Source organism: Aptenodytes forsteri, unplaced genomic scaffold, assembly GCF_000699145.1.
Source record: "Aptenodytes forsteri isolate BGI_AS27 unplaced genomic scaffold, ASM69914v1 Scaffold53, whole genome shotgun sequence".
Classification (NCBI taxonomy): domain Eukaryota; kingdom Metazoa; phylum Chordata; class Aves; order Sphenisciformes; family Spheniscidae; genus Aptenodytes; species Aptenodytes forsteri.
The window spans coordinates 5,506,200-5,524,317 of record NW_008795909.1 but is presented as its reverse complement, the minus strand read 5'-3'; positions in this window follow the sequence as shown (position 1 = coordinate 5,524,317).

The window sequence follows — 18,118 nt, the reverse complement described above, 5'->3', positions numbered from 1 at the left end:
CAGGTTTCTGACCATGCTTTGAAAGGCATTTCAGCCAGTTTTCCATCTGATTATCTAAATGCGAGCAATCACACAGACTTTAAACAAGCAGTCTTTAATGAACTTGGTGACATTGCTACACACACAAATGATCCCTCAAGAGAAAAAAAAGGTATAATGGCTGGATTGGGATTGATGGACTTGCTGTGAGCCTGTGCTTAAACAACAAAGAGGGAGGTGAGAAGAAAGTGAATGCATGGAAACACATAGCCTCAAAGACAAGGGGATATAAAAGGAAAAAGTAAAATGAAAGGTTCTTTATCATTGCTCAACACCAAAATCGTCAAACTTTTCACGTATGACAGATTTAAACACAACATTGACAGAGGAAATTATTATTCCAGCTCCACAGAGAGAAATCCAGTCCCAAAATACAACTGCTTAAGAAGTGGGAAACCCCCAGTGGCTGGACATTTCTTAACTCAATGCCTGTCTTATGCATTTTGATGTTTCATGGGGTAGGACTTCTGCCTGCATGATGGCAAGCACAAAGGTCCTTGTGCTTGCTTTGGGCCTCCGGCTGCTATTGTGATACACAATAACATAAATATTGCTCACATTCTTTCAGCAGTACACAGCAAATCTAGAAAATGAACTGCAAGAATCTGGACTGAAGGGTCCAGTGCGTCCTAACCAACAATTTCCCCTTCCTCCTTGAACAGCCATTACAAAGGAAGAAAAAACAGAAGTGGGAGCAGAAGGCAAATGACGGAAGAAGGGAACGGACAGAACTTCACATGGACCCATCTCTGCAGGAAGCCTTCTGCTGCCCCCAGGCACCAAACTGCTGGAATAGAAGGAAGGTCATAAAAAACAACCAGCTAACAACACAAATCAAACTGCATTGAGAAGCTCATTCCTGGAGAACATGGATGGATGAAGCACAACAGAGTAGAAAAAAAAGTGACGCCAACACATCAGCTGAACTTTTTTTTTGTTACAGTAAAAGAAAATCTAATTAAATGAAATGTGTAAAATAATTCAATGCTTATTGGCGGGGAGGAGAAAAAGCTACTACATTCTAGGGGTATTTCATTACCGCCTGCTTTTGAATTGGAAACTAGTGAGCTCGAGGGTATTTAGAGCAAGACCATTGTAAGAGGCATTCCTGTTATCCAATGCCTTAGAAGAATAGGGAAGACTCCTTCTGAAATGTCTCTGTGACTACATCTTAGGAAGTTGCTGCAAGCAGGCACACAGTTGCTTGGAGGCCATCAAGAAATGGGATTAACATCTCCATGCTGAGACACACAGAGCTTATAGCCAGGTACCCCCAAGCTGCATTTGCATTCTGCAACTTTTAATTGACAGAGACATGCAAGTAAAAGCTTCTTCTGCAAGTACGGGGTGTGCAGTCATGCTCTCCTTGAGTAACCATTTACAAAATGAACAGTCTGCTCTTAGGGAGGGCAAAATCCTGTCCTTCCTGAAATCAGCTGCATAAATCCTATTGACTTTTAGAAGTCTCCGATTTCAGCGAGTGACACACAATCCTACAGCACCAAAATCATAGTTGTGCAGATATGCTGCATGAGAGAGATCCGTTTTGAGTACTGTCATTCTCTGTAGGACATGTTAATCTTTCTAGAACTGGAGATTTTTGAAGCTGTGGCAATTTAGAGTTTTCTGGCTCCTGCTCCCAGCTCCTCCAAGACCTATCTAGCCATGATTTTGGTTAGAGTTATTGTAGATATGGAGAGCTGTTCTTTCTCCTGGGGATGGGAGATCACCCCAGCTTTCCTCCACGCAACGTGACTTTACTCCTCCCCTTCCAACTTCCCACCTTTCCGCATCCCTTGTTTGCTTGTGTATGTATCCATCCCTCAAGCCCATCCACCAACCTTCAAATTTCTTTTGACACAAGCTGTACTATAGCACCCACAAGGCTTTTGTGCAGGTACAATACAAAAATCAAAAAGGGATTGCTTCTCCATGCTGCATTCATGTCAGAGGTTACAATTTCACCTGGTTTGGACCTGCCCAAGGACTGGATCTGTCCTTGGACCGCCCAGTTTTATGCAACACTGCTCCCTGTAAGCCAAAGATACGTATCAGGATTGAGAAGCACATAGGTGCCAATGGGGGCCATTCAAAGCCTTGCGGAGGTCTCTGACCTCCTCTTGGGAAGACAGCAGCTTGTGGCCATAATGGAGGTGCAGAGCCATCGCTATGCAGAAGTGAGCCAGGTTAGCCATGACAGAGAGCAGCCACCATTGACAGGCCGCTTGGTGGCCTAATGAGGCGGCCGGCTCATTCCCCGCCACAGCAGACGGGTGTCTAACCTCATGCAAAACCGTCACCGCAATTGGAAGTAACTGGAGGTCTCTTCGCCAGGCTCAGCAGGGAAAGCAAGGAGTGAAAGGGCATGGGTGAACGACTGCCGGGGCTCGGCCGCGGTCCCCTCGGGGTCAGGGCGTGCTGGTGGCAAGGCGTGGAGGTTCGCAATGCTACTGCCTGCTCCCGGCTACCCCTCCAAGGCAGGGTGTGAGCCCCGCCATCACCAATCAGGCATAACCACTAAAAGCCATTAAAATAAACCCCAGCAAAAGTGTTGCTGACATCCCAGATTATATAAAGGGCCGGTTTTAGACAGCAGCATTGCCTCTGTGTTGTTATAAACTCCCTTCCACCCTTCTTACTCTGTTTCTCATCAGTGGCGGTGGCTCAGGTCTCATAATAGAAAGTCCCATGCTTGTCCTGGCCTCCTCACCACACACAGAGCAGGAATTTGGAGCAGCGTTATTGTTTGGGGTACTTCAGGACTCAGTGTTCTCCTGAAGTGGTTTTGTTTCTTTTAAAAGCATTATTATTTAACAGTTTGATTAAAAATAATACTGAAGTATGAGGCGGGGCACTTGTGACACATCAACCTGACCTACTAATTTAATTCCCAAATACTCTAACACAGACCCCGTGAAATGGAGAACATTTAATAACTGTATTTGATAAGGACATGTGGAAGGGTATTCTTGGACCAAATCTTTTCTTTTTTTGATACAGCTGAGACTCTCTAGAACATCCTCTTATCTCCAAGCTGCCACATGGCTAAGGTGCAAACCTCATCAGCTCCCAAAAGTCACAGACTAAGACTGCTCTGAGTTATTGCAGACACCAGACTGGCAATCCGAGGACAAGGCACATCACCCAGGACATGGATGAGTCTCTTGAGCATGCTACCATTTCCCCTGCGAGCAAGGAAGGGCAGAGAGGGCTGAGCTGAGCCAGGATGTTCACACCAGCAAGGGGACAACTGAAGCTTTTGGACAGGGCTATTGTCTGCACAGAAATGATGAAACCACCATTCCAGGTGTTTGCCCAGGCTCAAGACATCCAGCAACCTCCAAGATGAGTGCATTTGCTCTGAGCACACAGCATCTTTTCCTGCTGCAGGTAGCTAGCACTCCACAACATTAAAACAAGCCAAAAAAGCCCTTCCTAACTGTCCTGTAACTGCAGATGACTTAACAACCAATACACTGCAAAACATTGGTGCACAGCCACTTTCTTAAATGTTTATGTATTTCACCTGCTGAATATAACAGCCTTTTCATTGGGGGACAGTATGACCTCATCACTGAGATTTTAGCTCAGTAATCATCAAAATGAGAGAGGAGGCCACAGTCTCCCATACTGACCCTTCTTCCTTCAGTAATTTTTAATATAACTGATGCTCTGAGACATTTAAGTTCTCTGTGTCGGTTTGCTCCCTGACTCAGACGTTTTCCCTTAACCATAAGAGCTTACTGTATTTTGGGTTTGCTCCAGGGTGGAGGGAGCAGTTGGACAGCCTTGGTGATGTCAATGAGACAGCAGGTCTGGGGAGAGCTGGAGTCCCAATATAGGACAGGGAGGCGACAGAAAGAGGAGTGTGCAGTTCAGAAATAGGGGCTGAGAAGTGAGCACAGACGGGCTCCACCATGTCCCAGGATTATTAAAAGGACAGAAACAATTACCAAAGAGAAAGCAGCATCTAAATTGGCCTTTGGGAAAAAATACTGTTAAGAAAGTTTCTCTAAACACTAGAAGAAGAGAAAAAGCAACCACTTTACAGTGTATGCATGGTCAAGGGAACTGAACCCTAAAGACAAAAGGACTAGCACAGAGAAGCAGAGACTGTGGTCTGGAGAAAGGACACGCAACAGAAAATCTGATTAATCTTGAGGGTAGAGCAACCGAAATTCAGTCCATGGGGAGTTTGGAATAAAATTATCATCATTCTGTTTTGGAGAGAGGATTAGAAATTACAGCATTCTTTACAGGCAGAAAATAAGAAAAAACCCCATCAAAACAGTATTAAGTTTTTCCAAATTAGGCAACAGCTGAGATTCCCATTTCTTGGTCCCTCGAGCTGCCAGACACTCATCTTTCCTTTCCAGTAACCCGAGAGGGAGCCAGGTGTCCCCAAGCCTGTTCCCAGGCTGTCAGGAGGATGCAGCAGAGGTTGCCAGACCACTGGCTCCTCTGCAAGGAAACCATGGAGCTGGGTACCCTCAACTCAGGCAGCTGCTAGGACATGTTTATGCTAAACCTGCAGACACCGGAGCCAGGAGCAGCCTGAATGGCTGGGAGGTGCTGAGCCAGCAGACCCTAGAAACCCAGACTCCCCGAGAGCTTGCCACGCAGCTTGGCAACAACCAGGCAAAGGGCCAGTGCTTCAGCACAAGTCAGTAGTAACCTGTTCTCCGCTTTGGTATCAGCTAGTCAGGCTTCTCCTGAAGATAATCCTTACCGTTCTCACTGTGAAGCTGTATGTGTGGCCACTGAGGTGGTCCCACACCCCACTTTCTACCAGCGCTTGCAGCTGGGTGCAGCAGACAGTTGTCTGGATGTGACCCCAGTGCAGCCAGTGCATCTCCTTGTGTCATACTTAGTCATACTTGACGCTTATCCCCCCCCACACCCCAAAGCTAGATTTAATGCAGATCAAAGCAACTGTAATCCATTCTTCCTGCCCTATATTCTTGGTTTGTGACTGCTTTACCTCCATCCTTAGACAACACACACAAAATTACCAGGGATATTTTATAACAGGTAACTTTCCAGTTCTTGTATGACCATTTACTGCTACAGGATACAGTTGCTACATGCCCACACAACATTATCAGGCAAAATGCTATGGTAAAACTTAACATTCTGGAAGGCTTTATAGGATCTGCAATCCCAAGTGAGTCTTTGAATGTGTTTTATTGATTTGTTTTGGCTGTATGCGAACAAAGAATTGAGGATCTATCCTGCAGATTTAACTTGGGCTGTATTACAGAAAGGGGGACTTGTGCCCCGGTCAGAATTGGGCCTTCAGTCCTAAAGCCAACAACAACAAAAGACTCAAATATGACCTTTACATGAAAGAGTCGTATGAAGAATGAGCTATGCCAAAACCCAACCTCACATCTCCTCTTACAAGACACGCACACTCCCACTCACTTTCAGGAGCTCTGCTCCTACCTTGTCCCTAGAAACTCAAAAAAGAAAAGAGAACAGGAGAGCTTTAACTGATTTTTCATGAGGTGCTCTACTTTTTTTTTTTAAATCACAATGAATTTTCTTTTTTGCCAGATTTCTCTAACCTCCTTTTCCCTGAAACGTGTCCGTTTTAGCCAACCTCCACTCTTCCCTCTAGTACCTGACACTGCTCTCTTTGTCAGGGAAGGCGCAGGGAGTTCAGGTTTTCCCCTCTTCATTTCTCTCTGGACGTGACACTGCATCTGACCCCTGCTCAGCCTTTGCTTTGAAGTACTTTTTCTGCTCTCTGCTTTCCCACCAGATCATGTTAAACCCTCCTCCTTTCCCCACTCCATCAGTTGGCTTCAATAAGCGAGAGGAGCTCACTGGAACCTCCTCTTTTGTCTTATCAGCATGCTTTCACTTCTCATAAAATCCTACCCACCTTCCACATAAAACAGTTTGGCAAAAGGCGACCGCTGCAGAGGCCTGGAAACCACTGCTAAATGTCACACGGGGAACACTGCTAGCTGCGTGAGACAAGCCAGTTGAATAGGTCTCGCGTTCAATCCATGCAACTTCACAGCGGTGTCTAAAAGCAGGAAGCCACATCTTTCCCACTCCCCAAGATGACTGCATTTAAGTGTCCTTTTTGACATGTGCTGTGAACAACGTTACCCTTGCAGGACTCTGCACCTTTGCTCCTGCTCTATTGCAATTTTAATAGAAAAAAACCCACAAATTTGGACTAAGTATAGGTGGCTGATTTGATTCAGTCTCGTTGGTGCTACAGCTCCTGGCTGATGGATGTTCAGGTCGAAGCAAGAAATGGCATCAGCACAAAGAGAATGGTTTGGCTCTCACTTATTAAAGACTCCTGAAAGCTTTCCAGATCTATAAATATTCACATTATTCCCACAGAGGGGCAGAAAGAGAATGATTTGTATCATTCTAGCTTGTTCTGTTAACACATTCCCATTTTTCAGTGTTTCCCAGTCGGATAAATACCATGACAAACAGAGGAAACCCCTACAAGAGAAAATACATTTTAAAGTAAATTGCAGTGATGTGTGGTTTATAAATATTTGCAATGGTACAGGGAAAATACCTCTATTCATCACATTAACATAGGCTGAATACAAAGACGACCAGTCTCCACTGATGCCTTTCTTAAGGTATGAAGAGAATTTCTACTATAGGAAAAAAACTGAAGACTTGTGTATGCTATATAAACATGCATACATACATGTATAGACAAAAATACTTTAAAGTAGAAAATGTTATTTTAATTACTATAGTAAAGCAATTTATTTTTTCTATACCTCTTTCGCCAGAAAGTTAAACATTTCACGAAGTCTGAGTCATATCACCTGAGGATCAAAACCAGAGAAAATTCAAAGTTCAGTAAACGTTATAACCTCTTAATCACTCCATTACTGAGAACTGATGTTAACATTTAAATAAGAATGCACAAACATTATTTTGCTGAAAAATTACGTTGCAGAGATAAACTGTAGGAGCTTGGAAATACCCTGGTTAATGTAGCAGGCTGAAGGACTTGTGCAGAGCTCCCTCCAATTTCCTAAGCAGTTTTCATTATTGCTTACTAGATTATTAATTATTTTTAACGGATTATCATAGTTTCAAATTCCAACTCAGGCTTTTTCCACTCACCACTTGAGAATAGTGCAGCAAACGAGCGCACTTCCACACATGTATGTGATTCACATACACACGCGGCTTCAGAGTACATGGGAGCAGCATGTGGACACTGAGCCACAGCATTCAAACACACCTCCATGGGTAAGGCTGGGTTTAAGTAATCCTCTCCCTAACATCTCTGGAGAGATTAATTCCTCTGTGCCATATTGATGCAGCTGTAGAGGCAACAACAACCTTTCCCTGCTCCCACCTTTTTAACTACCTTGGGTATTTCAAGTGTTTAAGGCAAGCGCTACCTCTTAGCCTACAAACATCTTTCACTTAACGCAAATGGCTGCTTCTCGCGGTTGCTCATTTTCTAGCTTCCATCATCACCATAGCGCAATTAAAGGATATCTGACATGAGTCATTATAAACCTACCCCATGAAGCTGTCCAAAACACAAACCAGTCAAGAAAAGGTGCTGGGAACAGTGCATGTGGAGTGTACAGCCCCTCACCTCACAGCTATCAGCCTGCTTATGTGCAGTGATGACTTCTCACCTTTAAAAATTAAAACAAAATTATCAAAAAAACACACACACACAGAGGGCCCATTCATCTGTCCTGCTGGCAAATAGCTCAACCAAATGGAAAACAGGCTGGGGACAACTTACTTTGATCTCCCCATAGTCCCTATGAAAAGCAAGGAGGCCAAGGCAACTGGTGTGGCTTTCCACACGTTCCCAGCGCTGCCCCTCTGCTCAAGGGCTGCAGGAGCCCCAGGTGGCCCTCAGCAGAGCCTCCTCCTTCCAGGTACCTCAAGGATTTTAGCAAGGTGAATGCTCATGGTTATGGAGCTGGATAACGGCCATCACTCATTTTACACTGGCCATTAAGCAGCCTGCAGGCAACCAGCATGGATCCGAAGCTGTCGCATATGTTCATTTTGCCTGGGGGAAAACAAGGTAGGGGAAGGAAATGCTGGCAGAACCCATATCTTGACTCTGTACACAAATATCATCTTGCACCCTCCCATTTTGGCTTCTTATTTTCATTGCATTATATCCTTGAGGTCTCAGCCTTGCTGTGCTGGACAGTGTAGGAGATGAATCAGCATCTCCCCCATGCAACCCGCTGGGCAGAAGCAGCCATGTCCTTACTGGTAAGTTCAGGGCACCAGATGAAGGCGGAAAACCTGGGGCCCTGCCAAAACCAAAAGGAGCTGTAATGGGCCGTACTCTACGCCCTTCCACCACAGTGTGAGAGGAATGAAAGAACAGCAAAGAGTATGTACATTTTGTACCACGTTAAAGAGGGAAAATAGCAACAAGGACAAGAAAAGCTTGGGTTGTGAAGGATGTTCCAGCAAAGGTGATTAATGGTGTTGAAAGAAACCTCAACTGTTGTTTCAAATTTCTTTCCAATTAGCCACAAAGTTACTCTCTCCTTTTTCCTTTTTTTTTTCTTTCTTCCTTTTCCCTGTGTTTGATTTAGAATCAAGGTTGGTGATTTGCGTTATGACAGCAAAAATAAAGGATCTGTGTACTGTATGCATGGGGATTTAAAGCATTGCCTTTGATGGCTCATTAGCTGCATGTGGCTACATGTAACACTGCTCGACTGAGATATATTGCCCAGGATTTAATTCCAGAAGAATTTCAAAGGCATTAAATCGAATGCTTGCCCTTTTCACCATGGTATTTAAATGGTACTTTGTATGCCAAGCTTAAAAAAAGAGCAGAGGAAACACAGATGCAGTACTGCTGGAGCGTGTACTGAACTTTGTTAAAATGTTAAACATTTATTAGAAATTTATTTTTTTTTTTAAACAAGATAGTGTTAAACCAGTTGTTACTTCAATTAACTTTCTTTGCTACAAGGGAGAAAGGAGATTTTTTTTTTTTTTTTAAACTAACAAACAGCTCTCAGAACTAGTGAACAATATCTCATTTGTTCAGTAAGACTTAAAGACGAGAATGGTCTCAGGCTGGAAAAATAGATGTGCACATTTCTGTGCTGACTGAGCAAAATAAACCAGACAAAGCTTCTCCCACAGTAGAGAGGAGATCAAACCCCAGAGCTGAGCTGAAGGTCACGAGTCTCGCAGCTCTCCAGGCACAGCCCCTCCGCTGCTACTCCTGCGGGAGGGCGGCTCTGGTACCCACTGACCAAAGCCATCGCAAGCTCTCAGTTTACAGCCTGGCAGGGAAGTCCAAGGGTGGGAGCCTGCCTCTGATGCATGAAAGCAACCCTCCAAAACAGGCTGCACTCTCATTTACTGCTGATCTACAAACTCTATTAGGACAGAGCGCCCTGTATTTTCTCATTTTCCTCCGTCTGCCTCATCCCTGCAGCTTCAGGGATGCCTATTGGTAAAATGTGAGAAAGTTCACTTTACCCAGTTTATGGCCAATCTTTAATTCTGAAATGAAGCAAACCCCAAAGCACAATTTTGCTTGAACTTACAGCAGGGACATGTTTCTGCCTGACTCCCCTTGCCTGCAATGGGTTGCACTTCGGAGCAGTTGGTTGTGCAGGGGCACCAGCCCAACACCATGCCCGTCTGCCCTGTCCCTTTGCCTTCAAGCCAGCCTTTATCAGCATCCCTGTGTCACAAACACATCGACATTTCAACATTTGGTCAGGAAGCGTTGGTACAACGCTTTATAAATAACATAGCTACTTGCACCATTTTATTTTACATGTGGTTACAATTGGCTGGAGCTGGTGGTTCTGCTAGAGCCTGAAGGACAGATGACATTACTAGAATTTGCACCTGGATTTGAAATTTAACACCATTTGGGAAATGCATGCAATTACCTAGAACTGTGTTTTCATGCAGCAAAACTCAGGACTCTACAGCAGCAATACACCGCAATTCAGCTTCAGCTGGAAGCCATATTTTACTGCCTCAAACATGGGACTTTTGAGTAGCCACTATCAGAAAAAGACACGGGAGGCAGAAGAATTTGTTTGCATTTTTGAGCCCATTTCAGAGCTCATCCACCAAGAGTTGGGCTTTGTAAAGCTGCACCACAAACTAGCAGCTTATTCTGCACAGATGAGGCAGGCAAGGGGGACTTTCCTGAAAAAAAAGCAGAATTATTGCTTTTGTATGAATCTGTTCATCTTAGAAACTTCCCTTCTCTTTCAAGTTTTAGATGGTTGCTAGACTGTCAGTCTGAGACACAGACAGGTAGATGAATGGCAAGCTCCCAGCAGCACTGCTGTCAGTCTCTTCTTAGAGCTTTACCCAGAGCCACCACATCCACATTTGCACCTCTTCATCCCCTTACCTCAACACAGGACTCTTCAGGGCCTGAGCGACCTCCCCTACCACTTCTCCTCTCTACAGCCCCAGTTCTCTTCCTGCAGTGATATTGCCCCATGGTTTCCCATTTACTAAATTACCCAGGCAGCATTATGGCTAGGCAGCATGCATGGGTTTTTATAATCACTCTGTTTATAAATGCATCACTCTCCTTCAAGCCCTTCTTAAAGTCTGCCTGTATTCTGGTGCCTCACTAAGAGAAAAATACAGAATTAGTTTGTTGAGGGTTTGTCTTTTTTTTTTTTTTTTTTTGATTGCATTTGTTCTAAGCATAATAAGATCCCGGTCCTCAACATTATTGCAATACAAATAGTAAATAAAGTAATATCAGAGAGACACATAAAAGACCAAAATCCATCTCAAAGACAGGCTTTTATGAGGCATTTTAGTCCAAAAGAAAAAAAAATCCCAAAAAGTAATTTTAACCATTTTGATTCCAAGAAGCTATCTTGTTTTAAGTCCGCTAACAAAACAGCATTAACAAAGGCACTGAATTCCTTCGTGTGCCTGAAAATGCAAGCATTTCTGCCCTGCCTACCGAAGGAAGTGCAACGGAACAAATCTATCCGAACACATGGGCTGCACCTGGCTTTGGCTCTCTGCTGTGCTAAGCAGCAAGGGTGAGCGCAGGGAGGCAGAGGAAAGGTTGCCCAAAGTGCTCTTTCTGGCTGAATTCCAGCATATATATAATTTAATTGGGAACGTTGCATTACCTGTAACCACTGTATAACAATAGTTATCTCAGCTATATAGTAACTAATGAAAGCTTTTTACAATTAAACCATTTATCACATACAAGGGTCTGCAAAGAGACCTTACATTGCACAAGAAGGTCCCAGCTTGTCACAAATGTGCAGAACTGAGGCTGGTTCCTGGAGGATGGAGCTTGGTTTGGTTTTCTAGCTGAGATTCAAATTAAGCATAAGACATTTGCCCAACTTTTGGTGTACCCTAAATGCCATATCAAAGACATTTCCCCCATTTCACCCCAACCATGGGATGTTTTGACTGGAACACCACATGAAGGTACAGCCTGTGGTACATAATGGCCCTGCAGAGTTTTCCCAAAATCCGCTATTTTATGCACTTAAGTAAGGCTTCAGCTTCAAATACGCAGGGTGTAAAGTCCTGCTTTTACAAGATTTCATGGCATTTTGAGGAACGAAGTACTAGTGTTTGGGGCAAGTGATTTACCGACATGAGGTTATCCAGAGGTTTAATTTGTCATGCATCTCACCCACACGCTTTACTTCCCTGTTTTCATTCTTTCTTTGGAGGCAGCATGCTGCACACCACTGGCAGTGAAAGGGCCTTCCTTTGCACAGCAGCAATTCATTTTTCTCAGCTTCTCTCCAGCTAGATATCAATGATTCCCCAGGATCTGCAAAGCCTTTTTAAGATCCTGTCGGAAATATGGAAGCCTCCTTTTTCCTACTGCTCAGTTAAACACAGCCTCTGCATTCAGACTACCCAGACCAATTTGTGCATCGATCTTATTCCTTCCTTGTTGATAAACTATTGGGTGTCAGAGTGTTTTAATCCAACGATCTGCCAGCCAGATCTCATTCTTCTGCTAGGATGGAGGCAGCCCCCACGAGCAGGCTTAAAGTGCTGTCTGATCCATTGATGCCTTTACTTTTGGAAGCTGGATTATTCCAGGGCCTAAAGACCAAGTCCTGTCCTGTACCTTGCATCAGAAACCACAGCTGGGAATGGAAGAAGAGACACCCAATAGATTTGGGCCTGAAGCAAGACCTCCAAAGGGTTTTTTTTTTTTTTTCACAGCAAACCAATCAGCTTTAAAGCACTTTGTCCAAGCCTGGATCCTTCTAGGGCCGTGCAAATACTTGACTGCCAAGAGATGGATTATATCATAGCAACATCGAGGAAGACAGTCAGTTCTGACATTCCCATGTTTACTCTGACTCACTCACTCCTGTATCTTGGAGACTTGCATCATGATGTCTCCATCCGTGGCGAAAACCATCACACGTCCTCTGCCTCTGCACATTGCTCCTACTCTCTTGCAAATACTGGTCATCAGGTACGGGTGTTTTTAAAGAGTTAAAGTTCCCAAAAGCATATGTTTTGTTCAAGGATCTTACTGGGTCACAACCTGTGAGTGACCAGCAGCTCCAGCCGTTGCCCTTAACAGAGTTATTGTTGATCATACAGAGCCTCCTGTCGCCCACCACAGCTACTCTGCATTTCATGTAAAGTCATTGAAAGATTGGAAATTCACAGAAAACAACTGCAGGCAGAAATGACTACTTATTTATTTTACAAGGATATGCTAGCAGTTAGGACAAACTATCACGTTACAAATATGCACTTGCATGCAGTAATGTGAACCATAAAAGAGATTAATTAGTGATGCAAACCTAAAATAGATTAATTAAAGCACACTAAACCAGGCATCATTTCCTCCACAACCTGCTTGATTTTAATCTGACTCACTCTATAAAAGTGTTTTTCTTTGGGTTTATGGTTTGCCCTTTTGTGTCCTCCTCCAAAAGATACTGTCACAGAACAGCCCAAGCAGCACTGTCTATACCAGCAAGGACTGGGCCCTTTATGGCAATATTTATTTAAAAGGGGACAATGGCTGCATACTTATTGATTTTGAGATGGGCTTTCAAAACACACAGAAGGGATTAGTACTCAGCTCATCCTAACGCCTGAACTCATGTAGCTTCTTCAATTAACCTGCAGAAGTAATTTAATGATGTGTTCGATGAATCCCAAAAGTAAACGGTGGGCACTTGCAACGCGCTCAGACAAGATTACGGCAACAGAACGCACGCAGACGCCGGTGGCCAAACCCAAGAGAAAACATTTACTGAGCCCTGAATCCTTTGCCCATTTGCCTGCGATGATTATGATAATATCACAGTAACACCCAAAGTCCCAGCTGAGATGCAGAGCTGACATGTTAAATACCATAAAGATACAGAAAAAACAAGTCTGCCTGGATGCCAAAGTGCTTGCTGCTCTCGAGAGAGAGGGGACAAATTAGAAGAAACCACCCCTTTCTTTCAACCCAGGGCCCAATGACTGGGGAGGTGAAGGACCAAACCTGCCCTGAGACCTTAGCAAAGGCTTTGCTCTCAACTTCAGCACAAGACGGAGCAAGGTCCAAGGTGAAAGAAGGAATCTGAACATGAGGGAGAAATACAAGTTGCTCTCCGGAGCTGCAGTCTGCAAATCTGGGGATGTGCCACATCTCTCAGATGCCGGGCATGACTACCTTCACATGCTGCTATCACTCGGGGTGCTCTTTTGGCCTGTATCAATTACCTTGGGATGCCCTTTGTTGCCTTGTATGCCCACAGGGCATTGTATGGATTAAAAAGGCAGTGAAATTGTTTCCACACTTTTTATTAGAGTAGAGGGACTTTCTCTGCATTCATCTGCACTTTATATCCTATGGCTCTCTGCCACAGATTTGTGATAAGCAGCTCTTCCTTATAGTTTAGCTTCTTTAATGTGAAATAGGGTTACCACAGTCCACTTCCAAATCCAGCCAGAACATTTTTCTTTCAAAAGCAGTAAAGCAATTTTAAGATATTTCCTTGGGGCAGTGGAAATATGAAATACAGCAGTCTCCAACTTTAAAATAGACTTTGTTTTAATTTTTTAACTGAGTGGTGTGACATATACCAGCCACCATTATAGACTAATAAAAGGGAAACTCAATTTTCTGCCACAATGAAGACGACCAATAAAATTTTAAACTTGGACAACACCCATACAATTCTAGAAAACCTGAGCAGATTCTTAAAGCTCCCTTTAAAAGCACACAGATCCTCATAGAGAACGTTCTATAGGGGTGTAAATTATCCGGCTTTACTGTAGAAGGGATATGTTACACATCATGATATGCTCTTCAACGTTGCCTGAACTACCCCTCTTAAAAGGTTAGGGATTGCTCTTCAATACCATTGGGTTGTTCAGCAATAGCAATCCGTCTAGCAACACAAAATCTTCAGAGCAGAATGCAACACACCAAGAGAATACAAATAGTTAATTAAATTAAAACAAATATAATTCCGTATTACACTGAAGCCTGTAGGGCTCAGCTGAAGTCACGATCCCCTCTGAAAAGAGAGAGAGGATCTCTGCCCTGCAGTCTCAATAGAGAAGACAGACATGGAGACGGGGGAAAACTTTGGTTAGAGGCAGAGGCAATAAGGCAACAGTTTGCAGATGCCGTGAGTCCAGTGTATCCTTTCCGAGATTCATTTCTTGAGTATGAATGGCTGCAAGTTTTAGGAGCAAATTAGCTAGAGAAGGAGACCAGGCAAAAGGATCAGCAGAGAGATGGCAAGGCAGGGCAGAGGCATAGGAGGGTCACACCCACGGGCAGAAACAGGCTAAGTATGCTTGGCACTTGCTTGCCTGCAATGAGAAATAACTGCACCGCACAAAGTCCACTAGAAACCAGGCTGGCACCAAATAAAAAGGGAGGTGCTGCAAAACAGGAGAGGGGTCGCTATTGGCTGGTACAGCTATAAGAGAATGCTGGGAACCAAACTTTGGGTGGCAAAACAGCAAATCAACTTTCTGAAGAAGCTTTGAAGTAGCATGAAAACTAAAGCAAATATTCAGGAAGAATCCGAGTCCTTTGCCTTGGAAGAGGAGGAAAGGTGGATGGCTGCATGGCCTTATGCAAGGTGCTGCCAGTTTGTAGCAAGCAGGAGGATGATGAGCGCCCTGGGGAGCACCCCAACAGTTAGGGTGGGCAGTGGGATGCAGTTGCATGTCAGATGCTCACCCTGGAGCACTCTCAGCAGTGTGAGCAGCAGCTCCTGAGCCCTACTGAAAGGTCTGTCCTGACTATACCTACATATCAGATCAGCTTTATCGCCAGCATGTTTGGAGAAAAAGAGCCAAAATGCTTTCAAGCACTGATAAGAGGTTTCTGTGAGGCATGCCAAGGAGGCAAAAAAAGTACCATGCTTTGATTCTGTCTAGAAAGGGGGAAATACTGTCCAAACCAGGGAAGAAAGGCCTCTAGGAGTATTTGAATTAGAACCCAAGGACCTCATTAAGGAAAACACTTTAACATGCTTAAAAAGCTTTGCTGCATTAAGGCCCAAATCAAGCAAGGTACAGATGTAAGGTAATTAGAGAGAGAGGATTAAAGAGTCAGATTCTTTTGTCATTTAGGAAGAAGGATGCACAGAGTTTACCATTTTGCAGGGCATGCAGAAGATAGAGGCCATTAGCTTGGGCGACCCAAGGATTTCTCTTCCCAGTTTTCCTCCTCCCTGCTGTGTGGGGCTATCGGGGCTCTCCCATGCCAGATGCTTGGAGGTCCATACCAGATTATGAAACACGTTTGCCTCACAGCAACAGCAGCATTTACTCCAGTGTAAATATTAGAATATTATGCCATGGTTATACTGTAATCATCAGAAAACAAAAGTGCTCTTTTTTACCCACAGGCCACTGCAGTTGGAATTAAAGGAAATAGGACTGCAAACAGGAAAATGACTTCACTTAACAAAAGCAAAACCACAATTTAGGGTAGTCCATTCTCAAACTTGTGCTCTTTCAAACAGGTAACACAACAGTTCTCTTCTGGTGGCGACAAGAATTTGATAGAAAAGAAATCAGTACTTTGGCCATTTTTGAGCTATTTTTAGATTTTTTTTTTTTTGAGGATTGGATGTATCAAACATAGATGTCTTTCTAAAAGCCTCCAGGGCATACACCCCGCTCCCCTTCAACACCAGTCAGTGCAGTCCTTGCTGAGAGCAGCAGCAGTGCAGGCTGCCTGCTCCGCATCTGCCTGCGTCCTCCGGCCACAACTGCGCTCCAGGCCACAGGGACAAGCAGGAGGCACAGCAGTGCCACGGGCAAAGCTTCATGCAGCAGCGTGACTAGCATTATGGTTCTGTCTGTAGTGAGGTGGTCGGCATTTTTCTGCGTTACAGAACAGGACTGGCATTAACAGCGCTTAAAGGACTCGCACCAAGGGTCAGTGTGGTTCTCAGGACTGCAAAAGACAGGGACAGGCAACATTGAACAGGATTTCAGCCAAACCTTGGTCTGATCCAGGCAGCACTTTCCATTTTTCTCTGCTGACATGACTGAAACGTTGCTATCTGCATAGTCAATACCATACTTTAACTCAGATTGACTCAGATATAATTCTTGCAATAATGAAGCAAGACTGCGTGATTGACAGGATGCTGATTCATTTGAAATGGCAAATGATGGACTGGAGAATAACGAAATCTGGGAAGATCCAAAATTCTTATCTTCCATGCATCAAGCAATCAAGAACCGTAACTCCTTAATGCTACTCCTACCTATTATTTTCCTTTAATGTTTTATCTTCCCTGACAAGAAAAGATGACAGATTTGAATTCAGGGATTTATGCTTTAAGTCACTATTGAAATGTTCACGTTCACTTATTTTACATCTCTAGGCATCGAATCTTCAGCAATAGGCCTGGTATTGGATAAAACTAAAAATTAATGATGGAAAAATATTCAAGAACACATGCAAGAGAGTAGCACTTACATCAGAAATAGATTTACAAGAAGGCGGCTTAATCAGAGAAGCAGAGTAGGACACAACAAGCGTATCCAGAAACCACGTCTCCAAATACGCAAGGATGAAGTAAGCACGTGGTTTGCTGAACCCAGCTCCCCTTGGTACTGCTGCAAGCCACAGATGTGACGTGGCAGGAAGATGCTGAAGCTGCCCAACTTAAGGACTCCCCTGGAACTAATATGTGTCATTACTGAGACAGATTATGGTTACAAGTCCAGCTCTGTCAGTACCAAAAGGATGCCAGCACCCAGGTCGCTCAAACCGATACACTGATATAAGTGTCACATACAGGATGCAGCAAGTGGTCAGAAGCAGTAGCAACCATTGATAAAAGACTCTTATCAGAGAAAGATAAAGCCCTTTTTTATAGGTACTTGTAGGCATTTCATTAGGAGAAAAGGAAAATAAAATACCAAATATTGCTGCTGATAATTTAAAAACTGAAGATTAAACATTTGCTTTATCTGTGGCTGTGACACTAGAGTACCATAAAGAAAAATAAATTTAAAAAAGGAAAAAAAAAGAAAAATCCTTCTGAGAATTCAAAATAGGCCTTCTAAATAGAGTAAAAAATAAAAATGCAAGCCTGATGTTAAGCATTTGCAAGCAAAGAAAAAAAAAAGATGCAAACCTCCCAAATTGGAAACAACATAGGCCCCCAGGAATCCCTCCTGAGAAGCTTTATTGGTTCTAGGTCTCATGAAGCCCTTACAATTTCCCACTGTACATATGAATGCAAATAGGTCCAGAGGGTGCATTAACAAAGGACATCATACCAGCCCGAGTGATGCCATTGCCTTGCACAGCGCGGATGACGTGTGCTGTTCCGACTGCCTTCCTTAGGAAGACTGTTATTGTATGAAAACAAGAATTCTCAGCATGGGCTTTGCAAGCCAGTGTCGAGGAGCTGCGTCTTTCCTTTACTGCTCAGGACAAAGTACTCTTGGTAAGGCACAGCTGAAACGGGAGGAAGTTTCAATCAAGGCATGGGAAAGAAGAGCTTTGCTGTGCAAGAGGCTGGGACGCTTTGAATAGAAAAGGCAGGGGGAATAACGAACGGCTAAACCAGCAAAAACAAGAGGATGAATTCAGCTCCTG